General features: G+C 37.9%; 1 long non-coding RNA gene across 1 annotated transcript; it reads right to left on the bottom strand.

Moving 5' to 3' along the window:
* Positions 1–10946: 10946 nt before the first annotated feature.
* Positions 10947–17050, bottom strand: LOC132302214 (uncharacterized). Its single transcript, XR_009480773.1, has 2 exons — positions 16994–17050; positions 10947–11260 (listed from the first exon to the last, which is right to left on the bottom strand). It is a non-coding gene; the product is annotated as an uncharacterized LOC132302214 (long non-coding RNA).
* Positions 17051–24749: the final 7699 nt, after the last annotated feature.

Below are 24749 nucleotides of genomic sequence, written 5' to 3'. Positions count from 1 at the left end.
AGATGCAAATGTGAGCTTCCATGAAGCCACAGAGCCCAAGGAAATAACCAGAAGTGGAAACTAGGATTAAAAGGTTAAATGGGACCCTATGGCACCAATGACAACCGAAGGAACGAGATCTAGTCCAAACTAGACCACGTACGCCATTAAATGGCTTGAACAAGATCAACAAGGTCAAGTGGAAACGAATGAAACAAGGTTAACCTGTTTAGGCAATAAACCAAATAAGACCCACAAGGCAGCTCCATTTTAGTCAACCAAAATTGAGCTTCGGTCTGCTGAAATGAACCAAGAAAAAGAAAAAAATTGAGCCTTCATTTCGGTCGACCGAAATGACAAACTAGTCGACTGGTTTATGGCTTGAGATGAAAAAAGGCTACTGGAATTGGACTTTTTACTGTGCAATTAAAACTACAAGAGCATCGGTCTACCGAACCAAGCCACCGGTCGACCGAACTAGGCCAAAACATCAAAAATGGCTACTGAAATTTGTGATTTTACTGTTTGAATGAAACCCAAAAGGGAATCGGTCGACCGAAATGGCTCAAAAAAGTGCATATGAACCTGTTTTGCACAAAAAATGAAGAAAAGTCCCAAAGTCTTATTTGAATTCCCCATGGCATATTCAATTGGCATTGTATGCTAATGTGTAATGATGTGGACATGCACACAAGTGTAATATGACATTTTAAACTTGCTACAATGGCCTACGGCCTCATTACATTTCCTTTACAAGATTTGACATGCCAAACCTCCAAAGTTGAAAAAAAAATGCATTTCAAAGGCAAAACTTAAAGTTTAAATACATACACTTGAACTTTAGAGTTTTTGGCCCTTAACCTCATGTCATACATATCAAACATGTCACAAATAGTGTATCTAAGTACACTTTACATGTTATAAAGCAAAAATGGCATATTAAACCTAACTAAGTATTATAACTTTAAAGGTAAAACGCAAACATGCTAACACTTGCATGTGAACAAGAATGCTTTAAAGGAAACTTCAAATCTCCAAACCACCTAAGGTAAGAGCAAATCTCCAAGTCTTGAATCCTGTACCTGAACCCCCAGTAACTTCGGGGTGAGTAAACAAGTTTACTCGTAGAGAATGAGCATGCATCGACTCGATTTCTTTCAGGTTTTTAGATTAACATGAAACAGTTCAAAATGGATCATGCCACCTAGCGTCTACATCAAAGTTAGACTCAGGGATCATCCTAAGCTACCTTAGAGTGTAATCAACAAGAATCATGATATATATACATATATGAAGCGAATCAATGTTGGGATAATCCAAAAAACACGACAAGAATGATATTTGAACATAGATTAACATGAATTACATTTTCAATACAATTAAAGGTTTGGAATAATCCATATAACACAATGAAAGGATACTAGAATACAAGGATCACATTATCAATGCAATTTACATGATCGGAACGTACTAATTACCACGACAAGAGTTATACATGAAATCAAGAATAAGGCATAATGTCTATGCAATTAACAAGATTGGAGCATTTCACATAACACAACAAGTTTTAAATCTTCAAGGAATAGCAACTTGAAATTTAAAGAGTGAAATCAACCAATGTGGAAACTCAGATATCGCCCGGATTAAAACCGTACTCTTGAGATCACTTTAGGGCTACTAACCCATGGGTACCTTTCCCCTAGTGCACACTATCATGTAGAGGGACATTCCCCCGTACTAGAACCAAGTCCTAGCCATGTCAATTCTTGATTGATATCCCAAGGCCCAAAATCAACAAGTTGTGCAAACCAAGATAGTATCAAAATACAAGAAATGCATTAACCACGTTTATGCACAACCAAGATCTTGGAACACACAAGTCATGCCCTAAGTTCTCAACTATGATGGCATGTGAAATGTCAAGAAATCATAGAGTGTATCTATATAGATTAAAACCAAAATATAAAGCACATGGAATCTATTGAAGTAAATATACCACAAGTATACATGATGAAAAACTAAAAGCCACATAAAATACAAATCCAATTCATGAATTTAACAAGAATTCAATATCAAGGCATAGTTAATTCGATAGAAGCATAGATGGAAATTTAATCTACGTGAGGGATTAAATTATTAAGATTACAAGGCAAGTCCAAATGTTCTACGAACAAGTCATGTCAAAGACAAGTCCTATATCAAGTTACAAGTTCATTCCATACAAGACACAACCATGTGAATTAAGTTACATACAAAGAAAATAATTAAATATAAGTTTCAAAACTTATCCGATTATTCTCAAGTTGATACACATAAAGGGACTTGTCAAAGAAATCATGAACACAAAATTATAAACTTAATCAAGTGCATAGAACCATTGAATGGATTTTAATTAATTCTTTTAATTAAAATCTCTATATTTTGAAATTCATTCAAATGACCTCAATTTAATATATATATATATATATTTTCATAATTGGTTTTTGTATAAAAAAGAAAAAGGAATATGGACAGGCGCACAGAGGGCCTACCCTCAGAATTTTACTGGAAAACATCATTTTACAGAAAAACCATTCCTAGTAAATTAAAAGAAAAACAAAGAATGATAGCTATATAATGTCTCTAAGTGAGACATTATAAACATCAAAAACCTCAAACAAAATAATCCTAGCCACTTTGGAGGTGGAACTAGGACTATGACCATGAAGCCTTCGAATTCTCTCTTGCCAAATGCTCCAAAAACCAGCAACCAATAATGTTTTAATCATTTTACTAGTCTGTGATGAGAACCAAAGCAACAAATCTTCAATTGTAAAGATAAAACCAAAGTCCACAGTCCAACCAAGTGTTTCCTTCAACCAGCTCTAGAAATTCATAGCAAAAGGGCATTAAACAAAAACATGATCTGTAGTATCAATTTGCTGTAGATTAGAACATCTAAGTACCAATTACACTTTCCTCTTCTGCAGATTATACATTGTAGGTAGTCGATCTTGGAATAGAAAAACTCCATGAATAGACCATCGAGGTCTAGCTTTCCCCCAACAAACAGAAGACCACAGAGCCTCTGGATAGGTAGTTCGACAACCCTTCCAAGCTCTTTTAAAATTAAAATCTCCTCCATCCCAAAGAAATTTATCTGGTCTCGCGTGAACAGGCAATGTGTGCAAGAAATCTTTAATGGGTCTGAAAATTTCATCTTGAAAAAGATCAAAATTCCAACCTCCATCAATGATAATACTGGACAAAAGAGAAGACCAAGAAAATCCCAACCTTCTAACCCTTCTGTGCCCAAATTTCTGTGACAAAGTTTCCCCTTCAGACCAAGGATCTGTCAAGACCTTGAAAGTTTGCCCAGTTCCAATAGAAAATTGGATATTAGTCAACATAATATCTCTAACACTAACCAAGTTTTTCCACAAGCTTGAATGAGAGACCTTTGGAACAGCATTCCAGTATAATTTAATATATATTATATAACATATCAAGACTTGTTTTAAAAACATAATACAAGTGAATTCTATGCAAGATACGGCCATGAGTATTAAACCTTAATACAAGAAAAATAATAAATGAAAGGTTTCAAAGCCTAATCAAATATCTTAGATTTAATATATGTGAAAGTATGTGGCATGGACATTAATAAAATCAAGTCGGAATTCCAATTAAGTGAATAGTGCACATGGAATAATTTAATTAATCAAATTAATTAAATATTTCTAGATTTCAAAATATCTCCGATTACTCTCAAATTCACCTATGTTGAAAAGCCCACTAGGGCCTAATATAATATGACAACACATGTTAATTCCAAGCTAGTTAAGGCTACATGAATTAATCTTTCATTCAAGAAAAATATTAAATAAAAACTTTAATACTTGTCCAAAAACTCTCAATTTAATATATGTCAATGATCATATCATGGAGTAATTTAATATCATGCTACAAGTTTAAAACATGCTATGACCCACCGGGAAAATCAAATCTTATACTAGAAAATAAATAATTAAAAATTCTAGATTTGATATCCAAGCATGTAAATGAGTTGTATATGCATCAATAACATGCAATATAACAAGAATATAAATTATAACACCCCTTACCTCAATTTGAGATGAAAATCTCAAAAGCCCACTGAAAGAAAAGTGCTCCGAATCTGACGATACTGAAGGGTTTTGTCGGGGACAACACGTTGAACAAGAATCCCAAGGAAGCCCCATGAAAATCACAACTTGACATCAAACACAACTCACAAAATGGTTAAAAATGAGTTCTAATAAGGGGGAAAGGTAGAGCACGACAAGGCGAATAATAAACGTTAAGGCCGAAGACTTTTCACTAAAGAAATCAAGTGGAGGAGAAGAAAGAATGAAGGTAGCCCCTTGGGCTCCCATGGCTGCCGGCCAAGAGGGGGAAGAAGATGAAGAAATCTGACTTTTTGACTTAAGACTCCCCTATTTATAGAAAATCTCAAAAAGTGCCTCGAAAGGGCCCCGCCGGGTCCGAAAAAGTGGATTTTTAGCAGACGTGCTCAAACGGCAAAAATTCATGAACAAAAAAGATTCAAAATGAGAAAATATGAACAATAGAAGAAACGGAGTCGAAAATTGAGTCCCGAGAAGATAGATATGCCTCGAACAAGTTCGGTACAAACCAGGTTCAAAAACCCTGAAACTGGAGAAAAACGACCAGAAGAAAATTCTAAGAGTACATGACTCGATGAAATGTAAAAATGAATCCCATACGAGGATCCAGGCTCAAAACGAGGTACTTTTGCAATAACTTTCGTTAATTGCACAATGGCCCCTCCAAAAAGTGAAAACTGCACAACTGCCCCAGAATAAAAATATCTTCCAAAAATATTTTCTTAAAAACCTCTAAAATAAAATATCTTTAAAAGATATTTATGAAAAACACCCCAAGAAAAGAAAAAGATTCTGAAGAACTGTGCATCCATGCCCCTATGGATACCGGGAGCAACCAGAGTACTTTATTGCAGAAGTAAAGATACGTATTTCGTGGAAACCACTTAGAACGAAGATATGTGAAGTCAAAAGCTAACTCTGAGCATGAAAAGTGAGGTTATGCCAACAAAGTAACAAATGGGGAAAAGACATAATAGGGAAAAGGACGAAATAAGGAAAATGACGAAAAGTGAATAGTGTCCGAAAAGTAAAAATGTGGAAACGACTCGGTCCTTAAAGGAAATTGTAAATCCAAACGAAAGAGTCTCAAAAACCATTTTCAAGCAGTCGAGATGACACTATGAGATGAAAAACTAAACTTAGAAAAGAAAATTAAACGGGAAAAATAAAAAATAATAAAAATAATAAAAAAAATTATCCGAAAAATTTCAGAAAAAGGCAAGTGAGGGAAAATGATCGGGTCATTACATCAGAGGTTGGTATCCTCTAGGCATCCTCATACTATCAATTCTCATTGTATAGGGCTTTGAGTACATGAGAGTGCTCTATGAGACGCCTCCATATTGGGCTCGGATTATATTCATTATCATATCTTATAATTGTTCGATAAATAATGAAGAGACTGAAGAAGCATTATTGGTTTGACCAGCCACATGTTCTATCATGGGTGTTTGTCTAGGGTCTTTTATGCGAGTACCTTGTGCCGTAGAATTAAGATTCCTAGATGGCAATGTTGTGGAAGTTGTAAAATTTTCAAATGGCACTGCTGTGGAAGTTTTAGAATTCCCAGATGGTTGTGGTGATTCACTGAAGGTCTAAACTTCCAACTTGTTCATCAATGTAGTGATTTGCAGGTCCTTTTCTTCAATGGTCTTTGTGAGGTTGTCAATTGCGCATGCCATTGTTGCTAGTTGATCATCCACCATGGCAGCTCGAGTCATCATAGCAGCTACCATATCTGAGTATGATAGGCCTTGAGAGTCAACGTTCCTTGAAGTGATTTATTGCTCTGAAGTCTGACGTGGTGACTTTGGAGGTGAACCGACACTAGAGTGAGCATTAGAGATTGAATGAGGTGATTCTTGTGACGGGACCTCTTCTGGAACAACGTCAGAGTTCTTAACCTCCTAGACAGCAGGGGTGTTGGTATGTTGAGATTCTTTCTCAATCGTAGGTTTGGCAGGATTGGTTTTCACTAAGTCTTATTGATGTTTGGATGATGCAATTGCCTAGGACATACTACAAGTCACAGGGCCCGCCAAGGTATTTCCATCACTTGATACGTTCTTGACCTTGTGCCACTTTTCATGGTGGCTTTGGCGTTGGCCTTTGTAGTAGCAATGTTCTTTTGGGCTTTCTTGTTTGTCTAATCCTTCGGGGGCACCATGGATTATGACAAAGAGGAGTCTTAAAGATTTAGTGTAGGAGAAAAAGATGAGAGGTAGGGAGGTCCTACCGGGCGTGCCAAAAATTTGTACACACAAATTTCGTATCTGTAGAATAAAGAACAAAATATGGAGCAAATATCAATTTTAATAATTTTGTAAAATTCAGCTACAATCCTCTGTTAATATCTTTGCAATAAAAAGAGTGTATCCTCTGATTCGATTTCCTTTGAGGTCCGAATCTAAGTGTTGCTTGAACTTGATCTTAAATTGGGTTGAAACTTCAATTAAGAACAGCACACCGTGCTTGTTGTTCTTTTTCTTAGAGTATTGAATGTTTTGGAACTTTGAATGTTGGATACTTTAAGTGTTAGATGCTTTGATTGTTGAATGAAGAATTCGAAAAAGCTTTAATGGTCTGTTCGAGTCTTCTCCCCCCTTACTTTCCACCTCTCTTCCTCTATTTATAGACCTATGATGAGCGCTGAAAAGTGCGTATTTCCCTTAAGCTTAGGCATTCTAGTACCTTTATCTATCTTACTTTACCGTTTTAGATTGATTTCGTATTATTTCCATTTTCAGGCACTTATCTCGAAAATAAGCTAACTCAGCCAAATAAGAGCTTAATTGAAGCTATTATGGGATTAAACAAAGAAAGGAGCAAAGTGGAGAAAGAAATAAGCAAATGAAGCCAAAGGTGGGAAGCAGGAAAGTTCGATCGATCCAACTTCAAGGTTCGATCAATCGAACACTGATCGATCTCAACACTTCAAGATAGATCCAAACCTTGACCCAAAGCAGAAAGTAGCAAAGTTCGATCAATTCAACACCACCCTTCGATCGATCGAACACTTTTGTCCTTATTCAAATGATTGATCTTATTCACAGCTGTACCACCCACTAACCACTTTTATCCTTTTTCCAAAATTATCTCCCAAAATATCTTGGATTTGTCTTTTCCCAAAAAGCTCAACCAGTTGGATCGATTCAGTCTCAGTTCGATAGATCTCAGCCAAGTTCGATCGATCCAAGTCCAAGGTTCGATCGATTGAACTTCCTTCAGTGCAAAAAAGTTAAAAGCCAGCTTGTTCAATCCGTCCTCTATCCAATCATTAGAGAATATTCTTTGCACAACCCCAGCTCATTTTGTATGTCACTTGACCTACTTATAAAAGGAATATGATGCACTTTTTGAGACATATACAATTCTAGGGATTAGTCTCAAGGAGGCAAGCTTAGAGGAGGAGGAGGCTATAGATACCATTGGAGTTCTTCATCAACAAGGAACAAATCTCTTCCATGGAGTTAGCCCTCGAGGGTTGGAGCAACATCACCATGAGTGGCTAGACATCCTCTTGGGGCTAGAGTTAGCCCCAAGCATGCTTTCTATAACTTAATCTTGTGTATTATTGAGGGATTAGTGTTGTAATTAATGTTTTGACACTTTGATATATATAGATCTTGATTGTTCAATGATTTATATGGTTAAATGCTTTCAATTGATCATTTCATTCCATCCATATGTCTATGTATGTTAGAATAGATGTTAATGTGCTTGTCTCTAGATTTTGTGTTATTGATGCATGTGTATGTGTATTGATGCTATAGATTTAGAGATTGTCAAAACAAAGTGCTTAATGGAATGCTCTTGTGATTTTCTTGATGGTTCATACTTATTCCTTGATGGATTGTGCCTATCCCCTAGTTTATTTTCATGCTAGTAGTGTAGATGTAGTGTAGTTGTAGTGTAGTGTTAAATGGGAGGACAATCCATGCTTGTTATTTGATGATCCAAGCTTTTAAATGCAAGTAGCATATGTCTCTAACCTTGTGTTGTTTTTGGATTGTGAGCTTAACGAAAGGATTAATGACTTGTTTTGATCTGTTGTGCCGTTCACATGTTGTTTAGACAATATATGCTTCATTGCTTAGATATATTGTGCCTTTCACATGATGTTTAGACAATACATGCTTAACTAGTCATCCTTGCTTGTTGAATCAACCAAACACACACACACACACACACCAATATTGTAACACACCATTTGTCCTCATTAATCACTTGTCAATGGTATAGAAATGCATTGCTTGGTGGTGATCTCTAAACCCCAAGACTCTTCTCTCTCTTACTTACTCTTAATTGCGTTCTTTTGTTATCATTTAGTTTAATTTAGTTGCTCTCTAATCTAATCAACCAACCAACCAATTGTTTGATCACTCGACCTACTAGCCCTAATAGCAATTTCACAACCTTGTTTGACCCTCACAATCCTTTGGGACGATCCCTACTTGCCCTAGCTATATTTATAGTGAAAGGTAGTAGTGGCATTTATAAATGTAAAACTCTTTGCCTTCGCCTTAATGCACACTCTTAAGCTTATGGTGCGGCGACATACCATAGTTTTTGGCGCCGTTGCCGGGGATTGATTTGATTTGGCAACGTCGGAATTATGGAATCAATTAGGATTAATACTCTTTTGATCGTGTCTTTACTTTACTTTTATTTTTCTTTTTGGTTACTTATTATGTTGTTCTTACTTGACTAGGTGTATTGTTGGAGAGGAAGCAAGCAAATGAGCATTCAAGCAAAGCAAAGAAAGTAAAAAGCTAAAAATTTTTTAAAAAAATTGCTAAGCTAAGCTTTAAATTTGGAGTTGAAGTGCTAAAGGATCTTTGTGAGACTTTCTTTACTCAATCCCTTAGTTAAATCGTCGGCCGGCGTGGAGGCTTGTTTTTAATTGTTCTTTACATCATTGTTGTTAAAGCATGGGAGTATGAATTAAGTGTTTGTGGAAGAAGTTTAATTGCATTGTTGTGAAGGCATAGTGTTTGTCATTCTTTGTGCTTGTTGTGTTTTGCATTGTGCATACATGGACGTCGTTTATTGAGACCAACTCTTGTCCCTCTTGATTTGCATCTTGAATCCATCATTAGAAATCCTAGGGGAAAAGGAAGTTCAAATAGAACCAATCTATCAATGGATGACCATAATGATGATCATGTTGAGGACCTTGGTCATATAGACTAACAAGGTATCCTTCATCCAAATGTGCACAATGAGAACATACAAGTACCATTAGGCATGCCTAGGCCATTCATTCACCAACCACCACAACAACAAGGCCAAGCTCCATATAGAATGCCAAGGCCAATGTATGATCCACAACCTCCCATCATCAATCAAGGAATTCAAAACTAAGGTGTTCATGTTGCACCTCAAGTAGCTAATCCACCTCTTGCTTTAAGAGACCATTATGTGCCTAACGAGTATAATGCACCTACATGCATCCAATTGCTTCCATTTAGAGCCCATCATTATAAAATTAAGCCGCAAACCATTCAGATGCTTCCTAACTATCATGGACTTCCAAGTGAAGAACCTTACAAGTATTTGGATAAGTTTCTTGAAGTATGTTCCACTGTAAAATATACGGACATGCCGGAAGAGGTTTTAAGACTCAAACTTTTTCCATTCACCTTAAAAGACAAGGCAAAGTATTGGTTTAACAATCTTAGGCCTTTTTCAATCACTTCTTGGGTAGAAATGCAACAAGAGTTCTTGAAGAAATACTATCCAGTTTCTAAAACCAATGCCATGAGAACCTCAATTCGAAAATTTTCACATGGGGATAGAGAAACGTTTCATGAGGCATGGGAACGCTTCAATGAGTTGCTTAGGAAGTGTTCACATCATGACATGCCCAAATGGAAATTAGTTTAATATTTCTTTGAGAGCTTATCGGACAACTATAAGGGTATGGTTGATGCTTCCATGGGTGGCTCATACATCAATAGGCATGAGGATGACGTGTGGCGTCTTTAAGAGAGCATGAGTGAAAATTCTTTGCATTGAACACTATCATCCAAGAATGGTAGAAATTCACAAGGTAGGAAGAGTGTTAGCTTACATCAAGTCGACCATTCGAATGAAATAGCCACTGAAATGAAGTCTTTATCTCAAAGGTTTGATCAATTTTTGATTAACCAAAACTCGGCGAACCAAGTATCTTCCTTCCCTAACCATTCTCATCATGCATCAAATGAAACATGTATGACTTGTTCTAGTGTTCTTCCTTCTACTTCTCATTGTCCTCACGGACAAGTACAAAATGAACCTAATGAACAAGTCAATATAACTTTTATGAACCAAGGGAACAATCCTTATGGTACTCACTATAATCCAAGTTGGAGGAATCATCCGAACTTCTCTTGGAAAAACCAAGGAGAGGGCTCAAACCCTTCCCAAGGCGGTTTTCAAGGGAAGTACATTCCACCTCCACTTCAAAACCAAGGATCCCAAGGTTATAGACCTTATCAATCACAAGGGAATCAATTTGCTAATTCTCATTTTCACAACCAATCTTATTCCTAAGGAAATACTAGAAGTCCCGCCTTTGAAGAAAAAGTTTTGAACGCTTTGGGCACTTTAGAAGCTAACACACAATTGCTTCATTCTCACTCTCAATCTATTGCAAAGCTAGAAACCCAAGTAGGGCAAATAGCAAGCACTTTCAATGCAAGAGAGAAGGGAAAGACGCCTATAAATGCCCCACCTAAGAAACAATGTGTTGTGGAAACCCATTCCTCATCGGAAGGTGTAACACCCCCACATTTTCCACGCATAAGTTGATCAGGCTTATACACGAAAAACGAGGGATATCAAAAACAATTGGCAATATACAAGCATGGAATACAAAATGATGATAATAAAAGAATTTAGACAAGAAAGGAACACTAAATAATACAACATCCATCCATCCTTTATTTAATACAGTACTTCATTACAACTTGGAAATCCTATGTCAAGGATCCCTAAATATAACCCTGAGAGTTCAACGTCAAAAGTAAATAAAAACTGAAACTGAAGTAATACATAAAACTTCTACCCTGAACTGGATCGTAAGAGTAGATGAGTTCGGATGGTGGTCCCACACTGCTAACCTCAACCTTGGAACGGGTACTGACCGTATCCTGAAATAACAACAATGGTGGGTCAACCCCACGAGCAAGTCCTCTCTACAATGACCCAAATCAGAGAATCAAATAAATTAATCATTATAAATCGGTTGAGTACTATATCTGTATACATCCTAAGGGAACTATCCCATGTATAACATGACCTCAACCAGAATAGACGGTGATCACTTAGACTCACACTAGGTGGTTAAGTGTCGCCTTTCCCTACCCGGGAAATCAGCTATTATACATGGTGCACGGTACTGACAACACAGACTATAACGAACTACACAGTGATAACACCTCTCAAAGTACTGATGAATATACTGAGCATATCAATTAGGCAACACATGCCAACAATATTAATAAATATACCGAGTATGTCAATTAGGCAACATATGCCAATAATATTAAACCACATACCCCGACAGCCACACATCTGTCTATAGCAACGAATGCATAAGGTATAAATGAGTCTAAACTTATTAGCCAGCTCATATGGTTTTATATGGCAACACATCCATATAATATAAATGCGACATAATTAAACAGTCCATTTATTTCCTGAAATGCACACAGCATAATAATCATGGTTTATATATCATTTAACAGTATAAACATCCCATAATATCTAATGGCTAATATATATGACGATAACCGTGACATTATTAACAGTACTACTGAATACCATTTAATAAAACAATAACAGCATCTATAATAATGTTGATAAATGAATCACCTTCATATCCGTACAGTAAATGTGTCATTTAAGGTTTAGAAATATTAATCGGCCATAAGAATAAGCAACGGGTATTAAAATAATAATTTCGTGGCCCGTTAAACCCATAAATACCAACACAGTACCTAAAAATCCACGTTTAAGGTTCTGGAATTTACAAAACAGGCCCTAGGGGTATTCTGGTAATTTCCAGCAGCTGTAGAGACCCCACACGCGCCCTCACGCGCCTCCCAGAGCCTCCCCACGCGCAGCCCAACCTTCCCCACTCTCCCACGCGCCTCCACGCGCGTCTGGCATCAGCCACGCGTGCGCACGTGCTCCCACGCGCGTCTGGAGAGTTCCACGCGCTCCCACGCGCGCGTTGATGGCTTCCTGCAGACGTGTCACTTCCTGGTTGGTTGGCTGCATCCGGACTCCGTACTCGCGTCACACCGGATCATCACACCCTATCTTCCCTCCATCCAACGCCCACAGATCCAGGTGTACCGCGGTAACATGGACCGCGGTGCACCGGATCAATCGCTCCTGTTAATGGCCCAGATGCGCGCGCATACCCTCCTATGGTGCGCCGCATCACACCGGATCACTCCGGTCGTCTCCCCCATTGCCGGCGACCGGAAAACTCGCCGGAAGGTCGCCGGAAATTGCAGAAAATGCCCGGAAAATTCCTAAAAATTCTAAAAAAAATCCCTAATGCCTTAAGGAAATATTTTTAGCTATTTTGAACATCATAGGATAATAACTAATTATATACCATCCTAAATAATTAAAAATTCATTAATTTAATAAACTAAAAAAAATCATTTAATAAAATTTAAGCATGCTCTCAATGCTCCATCATAATCTAAATAATTTAAACAATTAATTTATGGATTCAAAGGAGAAAAATAGATAATAACTTGCCTTTTTGGATTTAAAATAAATCCGCCGGTTGCGCGTAGTCGGGTAAATTCCCTACACCGGTCCAAGCTCCTTTCTTTCTCTCTCTTCCTTTCCACACTTTTACAATGGCTCACTAGAATTTATAATTTGTTTCTAACTCCCTTTCTTTCCTTCTAAGGTAGGCTAGCTAATTTATATACAAATTATATAATATAAATATTACAAATATCTATTTTTGCATTTAATTAACCACATTCCCAACCATAAGGCTTTAAGGCTAGCAAGCCAAGTCAAGCAAGATGTCCTAAGGTAAATCCTATCCTAAGATTTAATTTTTCATCATTACATTGATTTAATACTAATATTATTATTACTAATATTATTATTAATAAAACTTTTATAATAATTATTATTATATTATTATTATTATTATTATTATTAAACTATTATTATTATTATTATTATTATTATTATTATTACATAAGAATACATTATATCATTATAATACTTTATAACACAAATATAATACTTTAATTAACTAATAATGAAATATAAGCATAACCAACAAATAAAATTATTAATAATAATACATGCATAATTAAATGAATAAATTTACTATTTTAACATACACAATTAATTTACATGCACATTTAAATGAACTTAATATAATAATGTAGCATGCACAATAATAAGTAAAGAAATCCTCACATAATTGAATTTTTAAATAAACTAAACTCTTTAATAAAATACGGGGTATTACATTCTCCCCCCCTAATAACGGAATTTCGTCCCCGAAATTCACTACATACCTGTATTAAAAAGCTCTGGATACTTGGCACGAATAATATCTTCCCGTTCCCAAGTAGACTCTGTAGCACTATGATGACTCCACTGTACACGTACTAATGGAATAGTCTTCGTGCGCAGTATCTGTTTCCTACGATCGAGAATACAGTAAGGTTGTTCCAAATAGGTTGCATCGGGTTGCAACTTAATTTCACCTACATCAATGTGTTGATATCGATCTTCTTCTCGTAGAAATTTTCGCAGCATAGATACATGAAAAACATTATGTACCCTATGAAGATTATCTGGTAGAGCCAGACGATAAGCTACTGCCCCAATCCGATCTGTAATCATAAAAGGACCCACAAACCGAGGCGATAACTTACCCTTTGACCCAAACCGCATTACTCCCTTCATAGGAGAAACCTTAAGCAAAACCTGATCACCAACCTTAAACTCCAAAGCACGAGTTCGACGGTCAGCATAACTTTTCTGTCTGCTTTGGGCTGTACGCATCCGATCCCTAATGATAGCGATCTTTTCTGACGTGTCCTTAATAAATTCAGGACCCAAAAAGCTGTTCTCACCAACTCCAAGCCAACAGACAGGAGACCTACACGGTCTACCGTACAAAGCCTCAAATGGTGTCATACCAATAGTTTTCTGATAACTATTGTTATAAGCAAACTCTGAAAGCGGCAAATATTCCTCCCAATTGCCCTTAAAATCAAGAACACATGCCCACAACATGTCTTCTAAAATCTGATTAACTCGCTCAGTCTGTCCATCTGTTTGAGGATGATAAGCAGTGCTAAGATATAGTTCTGTACCCAAAGCCTGCTGAAAGCTCCTCCAAAATCCTGATACAAACTTCGGATCTCTATCTGATACGATGGACAATGGTACGCCATGAAGTTTCACCATTTCTGCAATATACAGCTTAGCATACTGTTCTGACGTAAAGTTTGACCGAACAGGCAGAAAGTGAGCGGACTTGGTCAATCTATCAACAATGACCCAAATAGAGTTGTGATTATGCTGTGAAGTAGGTAATCCCTCTATAAAGTCCATGGAAATACTCTCCCATTTCCACTCTGGTATGGGAAGTGGCTGTAACGATTCTGGCGGTCTCTGATGATCAATCTTAATCATCTGACAGGTGCTACATTTAGAGACAAAGATAGCTATATCTCTTTTCATGCCGGCCCACCAAAACTGGCGTTTCATGTCCTGATACATCTTGTCTCCCCCTGGATGTACAGAGAACTGAGAAGTGTGTGTCTCTCTCATCACCACATTTCTCAAATTGTCAGCTGAAGGCACAATTAAACATCCCTTGTACCTCAATCCTCCATCAGTCCCTATAGAATAAAAAGGAACATCTCCGGAGGCTAACTCCGAAACCCGATCAATACACTGTTGATCTGAGAGTTGCGCTTGAATGACCTGATGAATGATAGAAGAAGTTACTACCACACATGCCATAAAAGCGTCTGCTAACTCATCAACAGTCTTCAAAGCATCCCACTCTGTTGCAAACAAAGCTGAAAGGCTGACATAGGGTCGGCGGCTGAGTGCGTCTGCTACAACATTCGCTTTCCCTGGATGATACTGAATAGAGAAATGATAGTCTTTCACGAACTCCAACCATCTGCGCTGTCTCATATTCAGTTCCCTCTGTGTGAACAAATACTGTAGACTTTTATGATTGCTAAACAATCGAAAAGTCTCCCCCAAAAGATAATGTCTCCAAATACGCAAGGCAAAAACCACTGCTGCGAGCTCTAGATCGTGAGTCGGGTAATTAAGCTCATGAGGCTTAAGCTTCCTAGACCCATAAGAAACTGGTCGCTTTTCTTGCATCAACACACAACCCAAACCCTTCAGAGAAGCGTCGGTAAATACTAAATACTCGATTCCACTCTGAGGTGTGGCTAAGACAGGTGCAGAAGTTAACTTACTTTTCAACTCAGCAAAAGCAGTCTGACAAGAATCATCCCATACAAATGGTACATTCTTCTTAGTCAGATGAGTAAGTGGACCCGAAATTTTGGAAAATCCCTGGATGAACCTGCGATAATACCCCGCCAATCCCAGAAAACTGCGAATCTCTGTCGGTGAGGTAGGCTGTCCCCACTCCATAACGGCCGCAACCTTGGCTGGATCTACTGCTAACCCTTCTTCTGACACTACATGACCTAGAAATTTGACCTCTTTCTGCCAAAATTCACACTTCTCAAACTTCGCAAACAACTGATGTTCTCGAAGTGTCTGCAATACTGTGCGTAAATGTCTGGCATGGTCCTTCTCCGACTTAGAGTAAACCAGAATATCATCAATGAAAACAATGACAAATTAATCTAAGTATTCTCTGAATACTCTATTCATCAAGTCCATAAAGACAGCTGGAGCGTTCGTTAAACCGAAGGGCATAACACGAAACTCATAAGATCCGTACCTTGTGAGAAATGCTGTCTTTGGAACATCTTGTTCTCTGACTCGTAGCTGATGATAACCAGACCTCAAATCGATCTTTGAGAAGTAAGTAGCTCCCTTCAACTGATCAAACAGGTCATCAATTCTGGGCAACGGGTACTTGTTGCGAACAGTGACCTTGTTCAGTTCTCTGTAATCAATACAAAGACGAAGAGATCCATCCTTCTTCTTTACAAACAGTACTGGTGCTCCCCATGGTGAAGTACTCCTGCGAATAAATCCCTGGCTGAGCAACTGCTAAATTTGATCTTTCAACTCTCGCATCTCCACTGGTGCCATTCGGTACGGCGCCTTAGCAATAGGCGTAGTGCCTGGAGCTAAATCAATAACGAAGTCTATCTCTCGACTCGGTGGCAAGCCTAGAATTTCCTGGAATACATCCTGGAATTCCTGTACTACCGGGATGCTGTCAAGAGATACCGCAGTCGCTTCCTGTGAGTCTTCTTCAAGAACGAATAAATAAGTGCTAGGCCCTCTATCAGGTTGTGGTACAACAAGAAGATACATCTCCTGTCCTGGTATAGCAAATACAATAGACTTTTCGTAATGGTTAACCTGAGCATGGTACTGAGATAACCAGTCCATCCCAAGTATAACATCATATGAATGCATATCTAACACTAACAAATTTGCAAGAAATCGAAGCCGGCCCATATCTATAAGGATATCACCGCTACACTCTCGTAAAATTGCGCCAACCCCCAATGGTGTATAAATATTAAGAGGTTGGTCACATAACTGAGTCGTCATACCAGATAAGATAACAAAAGATCTAGACACAAAAGAATGTGATGCACCAGTGTCAAACAGTATACGAGCAGTTCTACCATGTATAGAAAACATACCCTCAATAGCCTGAGGAGCCTGCGCATTATGTGGCATGAAGTTATAAACTCTGCCATGATACAACTGCTGTGGAGGTTGTCCCGGAGGAAATGGTGGTGCTGGAAGTGCCGGAACATTTTGAACTTGCCCACGTGGCATCGGTGGGGCCGGTAGAGGTAACGGCTGATTAGGTCTCAGCTGCCCATACTGTCCCTGCTTAGCTTTGGGACACATCTTGGCCGGATGCCCAATCTCTCTACAGTGATAACAACGTCCCGTAAAAGGACCTGCCTGCCTCCTCTGTTGACTTCCCGACCACTGTTCCTGTCCGGTCTGAGGTATCCCACCTTGTCTACCCTGATTAGGGACTCCATCCCTCTGCACATCTAGGTTTCCTTTGTTTTTCTTCCAAGGTTGATGTCCTTGAAATCTGCCCCGATCATTGGACTTGGTACCACTGCTGCTTCCTTTCTCCACTGTCTGGTAGTCTCGGTTAGTCCGCTTATCTCCCTTGGACTTCCGGTAATCACTCCTCATCTGGCAGTGCTGTAAAGCGGCATTAACCACCTGGATATAAGTAGTATATGCAGGACTACCTATGATCACCACTTTAATCGGCCATATCAACCCTTTCACAAAGCGGTCTCTCTTCTTTTCTTCCGTATTGACCTCCTCTGGTGCAAATAATGACAAATTAATGAACTTCTATTCATACTCAGCCACAGTCATATCCTCCTGTTGCAGATCCAGAAATTCAGTCTTCATCGCTGATCTTACTGACATAGGAAAATACTTGTCGTCAAAGCGAGTCTGAAATTCAGCATAAGTCAATCTGGTCCTCTCTTCGACAGCAGTAATAGACTCCCACCACTGCAATGCATTGCCTATCAGCATAAACGTAGCTAGCATCTGTTTCTGCACTTCGGTACAGATTACCATCCGAAGATGACGCTCGCTCTCCTGTTTCCACTGATATGCTAACAGGACATCTGTGGACCCTGCAAATGTCGGTGGATTCCCTCTGATAAACGAGTGACGAGTTTTGTCCCATGACATTGGCTGTGCCACTGGTTCAGGAACAGGTACTATCGGAGGAGGTTGCTGGTTTCTTAGAGCAGATGCTACTCCTGCTGCCACAGCTCGTGCAATGATATCAGCAACTTGAGGGAAAAATTCCTAATTCTCATTTTGAGTTGGGGAAATACTGCGATGCTGGTTCGCATTCCTTGTCCCACGCCGAGACATCCTTCTTTTAAATTCAGAAAAATCTAACGTCAGTACATTATAATGGACCGACTAAAAGAATACAAAGAACCCTAATACTTAGGCTCTAATTATCAGAATACACAACGCGGAAGTATAGTAATCACAGATCCCTAAGACACTCGAACCTGGAATGCTCTGATACCAACTGTAACACCCCCACATTTTCCACGCATAAGTTGATCAGGCTTATACACGAAAAACGAGGGATATCAAAAACAATTGGCAATATACAAGCATGGAATACAAAATGATGATAATAAAAGAATTTAGACAAGAAAGGAACACTAAATAATACAACATCCATCCATCCTTTATTTAATAGAGTACTTCATTACAACTTGGAAATCCTATGTCAAGGATCCCTAAATATAACCCTGAGAGTTCAACGTCAAAAGTAAATAAAAACTGAAACTGAAGTAATACATAAAACTTCTACCCTGAACTGGATCGTAAGAGTAGATGAGTTCGGATGGTGGTCCCACACTGCTAACCTCAACCTTGGAACGGGTACTGACCGTATCCTGAAATAACAACAATGGTGGGTCAACCCCACGAGCAAGTCCTCTCTACTATGACCCAAATCAGAGAATCAAATAAATTAATCATTATAAATCGGTTGAGTACTATATCTGTATACATCCTAAGGGAACTATCCCATGTATAACATGACCTCAACCAGAATAGACGGTGATCACTTAGACTCACACTAGGTGGTTAAGTATCGCCTTTCCCTACCCGGGAAATCAGCTATTATACATGGTGCACGGTACTGACAACACAGACTATAACGAACTACACAGTGATAACACCTCTCAAAGTACTGATGAATATACTGAGCATATCAATTAGGCAACACATGCCAACAATATTAATAAATATACCGAGTATGTCAATTAGGCAACACATGCCAATAATATTAAACCACATACCCCGACAGCCACACATCTGTCTATAGCAACGAATGCATAAGGTATAAATGAGTCTAAACTTATTAGCCAGCTCATATGGTTCTATATGGCAACACATCCATATAATATAAATGCGACATAATTAAACAGTCCATTTATTTCCTGAAATGCACACAGCATAATAATCATGGTTTATATATCATTTAACAGTATAAACATCCCATAATATCTAATGGCTAATATATATGACGATAACCGTGACATTATTAACAGTACTACTGAATACCATTTAATAAAACAATAACAGCATCTATAATAATGTTGATAAATGAATCACCTTCATATCCGTACAGTAAATGTGTCATTTAAGGTTTAGAAATATTAATCGGCCATAAGAATAAGCAACGGGTATTAAAATAATAATTTCGTGGCCCGTTAAACCCGTAAATACCAACACAGTACCTAAAAATCCACGTTTAAGGTTCTGGAATTTACAAAACAGGCCCTAGGGGTATTCTGGTAATTTTCAGCAGCTGTAGAGACCCCACACGCGCCCTCACGCGCCTCCCAGAGCCTCCCCACGCGCAGCCCAACCTTCCCCACTCTCCCACGCGCCTCCACGCGCGTCTGGCATCAGCCACGCGCGCGCACGTGCTCCCACGCGCGTCTGGAGAGTTCCACGCGCTCCCACGCGCGCGTTGATGGCTTCCTGCAGACGTGTCACTTCCTGGTTGGTTGGCTGCATCCGGACTCCGTACTCGCGTCACACCGGATCATCCCACCCTATCTTCCCTCCATCCAACGCCCACAGATCCGGGTGTACCGCGGTAACATGGACCGCGGTGCACCGGATCAATCGCTCCTGTTAATGGCCTAGATGCGCGCGCATACCCTCCTATGGTGCGCCGCATCACACCGGATCACTCCGGTCGTCTCCCCCATTGCCGGCGACCGGAAAACTCGCCGGAAAGTCGCCGGAAATTGCAGAAAATGCCCGGAAAATTCCTAAAAATTCTAAAAAAAATCCCTAATGCCTTAAGGAAATATTTTTAGCTATTTTGAACATCATAGGATAATAACTAATTATATACCATCCTAAATAATTAAAAATTCATTAATTTAATAAACTAAAAAAAATCATTTAATAAAATTTAAGCATGCTCTCAATGCTCCATCATAATCTAAATAATTTAAACAATTATTTTATGGATTCAAAGGGGAAAAATAGATAATAACTTGCCTTTTTGGATTTAAAATAAATCCGCCGGTTGCGCGTAGTCGGGTAAATTCTCTACACCGGTCCAAGCTCCTTTCTTTCTCTCTCTTCCTTTCCACACTTTTACAATGGCTCACTAGAATTTATAATTTGTTTCTAACTCCCTTTCTTTCCTTCTAAGGTAGGCTAGCTAATTTATATACAAATTATATACTATAAATATTACAAATATCTATTTTTGCATTTAATTAACCACATTCCCAACCATAAGGCTTTAAGGCTAGCAAGCCAAGTCAAGCAAGATGTCCTAAGGTAAATCCTATCCTAAGATTTAATTTTTCATCATTACATTAATTTAATACTAATATTATTATTACTAATATTATTATTAATAAAACTTTTATAATTATTATTATTATTATATTATTATTATTATTATTATTAAACTATTATTATTATTATTATTATTATTACATAAGAATATATTATATCATTATAATACTTTATAACACAAATATAATACTTTAATTAACTAATAATGATTAATATAAGCATAACCAACAAATAAAATTATTAATAATAATACATGCATAATTAAATGAATAAATTTACTATTTTAACATACACAATTAATTTACATGCACATTTAAATGAACTTAATATAATAATGTAGCATGCACAATAATAAGTAAAGAAATCCTCACATAATTAAATTTTTAAATAAACTAAACTCTTTAATAAAATACGGGGTATTACAGAAGGCTACACCATTGAACATGTTAATGCGGTGACTACCTTGCGGAATGGTAGGATTGTGGACAATCAAGTTGAAATGTCCAATGAAGAAAGTGAACCGGTGCAACCTCAAGTTGTCACCCATCCCGTTTCACATCCCACTCCTCCTTCATTGCATATACATGATCTTGTGAATAAGAAAGTCTTGAAAAATGTCTTTGAAAAAGAAGTTTTGAAAAATGATGTTGAAAAAGTTTTGCTGAAAAATGATTTGAAACAAAGTGATTTGAAAATTTCTTGTGTTGAAGAGAGTTCAAAAGAAAATTCTAAAAAAGTGTTTGAACCAAAAGTTCCATTTCCGGATGCCTTTAAAGGATCCATTTCAAGAAGCAAGCAAAAAGCAAAAACCAATGAAATTATAGAGATGTTTAGGCAAGTGAAAGTTAATCTTCCACTTTTAGATGCAATCAAGCAAATTCCGGCTTATGCTAAATTCTTGAAAGACTTGTGCACCCAAAAGCGGAAGAACAAGAGCCAAGCACCAAGAAAAGTGGTTTTGACCGAGCAAATAAGCTCAATTTTGCAACATAACACTTTGCCAAAGTTTAAGGACCCCGGTTCACCTACTAATTCATGCATCATTGGTGATCATATCATTAATCGGGCACTTCTTGACTTAGGAGCAAGTGCTAACCTTCTTCCATACTCGGTTTATGTCAAATTGGGCCTAGGTGAATTGAAATCGACGTCGGTAGTTTTGCAACTTGCCGACCGATCCATTAAGAAGCCTAGGAGTATAATTGAGGATGTTTTGATAAAAATTGATAAATTCTTCTTCCCGGTTGATTTCGTTGTCATAGACACGGAACCGGGCCCCAATCCTAAGAGTCAAATTCCTGTTATCCTTGGCCGTCCTTTTTTGGCAACCGTTAATGCCAACATCAATTGTAGGACGGGGATAATGAAGATTTCATTTGGCCACATGAAGGTGAAGTTGAATATCTTTAATCCCACACCCAATTCATTTGACAAATATGAAGGAGAGGTTAATGTTGTAGATAAATGTCATAATCTTCAATGTCAAGGAAATGAGCTTTTGTGTAAGACCAAATCTTCAAAGGGATCATCTTCAACCTTGCATTCTCAAAGTGTTGTTTCAACTTCTTGCTTTGAAAGGGCATGGAAGCCCAAAGGTTGTGATTGCATAGACAAATGATCAAAAGTTTCTTTTGAACTTAATCCAACAAGTTCTTCAAAGAACCATTTGTTGGGAAGAGTTCAAAGCATCTATCACCCCAACAAGGAGGGGATGCATTATAAGATTTTTGATCCGGGCTAAAAGAACCCAATGTCTTGCTAGAGATGTTAAAGACTAGCAAAAACATTTCGTAGGGTGTCAAAACCCTATTCCTCCCCTATTTCTATCTTAAATTTCATTTCTTGCGAAATGTAGATACTTGTTTTTGGTTCATATACATTGCTAAGAACTTTGATTAGGATTGCATGAATTTTTGTGTTGTAATTGAGCATTTTGCATAAGTTCGATCGATCTTAGTTGAAAGTTCGATCGATCGAACTTCGACCTGCATCCAACATTTAGAAAAAATTTCTACCTGCATCCACCTGCATCCAAATCACCTCTCTGTCCCATCGTTCGAACTTATTCAAGATCGATCTGAAGTTTGTCAATCGATTCAACTTCAAAGTTCGATCAATCTTCAAGTTCCAACACTTAGCCAATTTTCTGAGTCAAAAACCTGCATATTTTTGCTCTCTGTCTGATCGATCGAACTTTTGTTCTGATCGATCTCAGTTCTTGAACTTTATTTTGACTTTTCAAATTTCAAATATCCAAAAATATTTTCATTTTTATTTTATTTTGTTTTATTTTCATTTCATTTTATTTTATTTTATTTTTCAAAAAATTTTCAAAAATACAAAAATATTTTAGTTTATTTAGTTTTTAATTATTATTGATTGTTTAAAAAAAAAATAAAATGAAAATAAAAATCCAAAAATATTTTATTCTATTTTATTTTATTTTACAATTTTTACTTTTAATTCTAATTTTTAACTTTAGTTTTTCATTTTTCAAATTTCAAAAATTTCAAAAATTCAAAAATATTTTGAGGAGAGTTTATCAAAGTTCGATCGATCTGAAGTCTCAGTTCGATCGATCGAACTCTGTCGAGAATGTTTTTTAAATAGACCTGGAGGGTCTCAAGATTGATCATTTAGATCGATCCAACCCTCCAAACCCTTGCTTCTTTTGTCGCCGTCACTGTGCACTCTCATCTCTTCCATCTTCGGCGAGATCTCCGACGCGATCCAAGCTACACTCTCTCCCTCATCTCGGATTTCACTTCCTTCGTACCTTTTCCACTTCTCTCATTGTTTTGAGGTAAAATCCGAGATCTCACCTATGATTTAAGCTTCGATATGATGATTACAGGCTTTATATGTTACATTCATGCTTTATACATGATTGAATCTCCATTTTTGAAGCTTTGAATCATTGAGTTTACATATTTATATATATTTGTATATGCTTCGTATGTATATATATGTGTTTGATCTATTTTTGGGAGAATGGGCCTTCTACAGTGATGAGATTTGATAAAGTGTTGTGTTGATGGGCCCACGAACACGTTCGTGTGGGCCCCATGCTTCCAAGGTCACAAATCTGTGACTTCTCGTTTTTCATAGAGCATAGTTCGATCGATCGAACTTCTGTCTCAGATCGATCGAAGTTATGAGATCGATCTCACTTATTTTCGATCGATCCAACTTTTGTGATCGATCTCACTTCTTTTTCTGATCGATCGAATTTCACAGATCTCACACACACACTTCATTCTTCATATCTTGTGTTCATGCTATCTCATATATGCCCAATGCCTGTGATATTCCACATTGGATGCATTTCATATTTACATTGTTTAGCATGTTTCATATCTTGTCACTTATATAGATTCATGTCATATATGTTTTGTCTATCTTATTTGACATGCATGTTTCTATTTTGTGCTTTCAATTATTAACTCTGGTACTAACTCTCCTTGAAAGTTTTTAATTTTTTTTTTTTAATTTTTTTTTTCCAGGCTATGACTAAGAGAAAGACTGTTGCCAAGAGGCAACACGGGCCTCAGCACCATATCAGACCACGGATAGAGGAGCCAGCAGAGCCTTCTTATGCACAGGAGGAGCCAGCACAGCCTACACCACCTCAGTCACCTGCTCATGAGATTGAGGATGATCATATTCCATCCACCTCTGCGGCTTATCCTGCATTTACATGATCACCATCTCCACCATATGCTGGAGCTGAGCATTCACCAGTACCATCTCCACCACGCCAGCCAGCTCAGGAGCGTGATAGGCCTGCGCCTAGATATGCGCATATGGCAGTCGACCATTAGTCAGTGTTCGACACAGCCTTTTTCTTCAGATCAGTGCTGACCCGATCAGCTTACCATGACATCATTCAAAGGGGCCTTGCAGCTATTCATGCCCCAGTCACAGAGCCAGTCTACCTGCGGCTGGTACGGTTGTTCTTGCAGAACCTCCGACCATCCCCGCGTACCACAGCAGAGCTGGTCACTTCTATAGATGGCCATCAGATCACTATCACAGTGGACTTGCTAGCCCGCT

The sequence above is a fragment of the Cornus florida genome, unplaced genomic scaffold (genome assembly GCF_030987335.1).
Source record: "Cornus florida cultivar Cherokee Brave unplaced genomic scaffold, ASM3098733v1 CherokeeBrave_3.0.0_Hap2_Chr04, whole genome shotgun sequence".
Classification (NCBI taxonomy): domain Eukaryota; kingdom Viridiplantae; phylum Streptophyta; class Magnoliopsida; order Cornales; family Cornaceae; genus Cornus; species Cornus florida.
The sequence above is the reverse complement of the archived record's forward strand: the minus strand, read 5'-3'. Positions and strand labels throughout refer to the sequence as shown.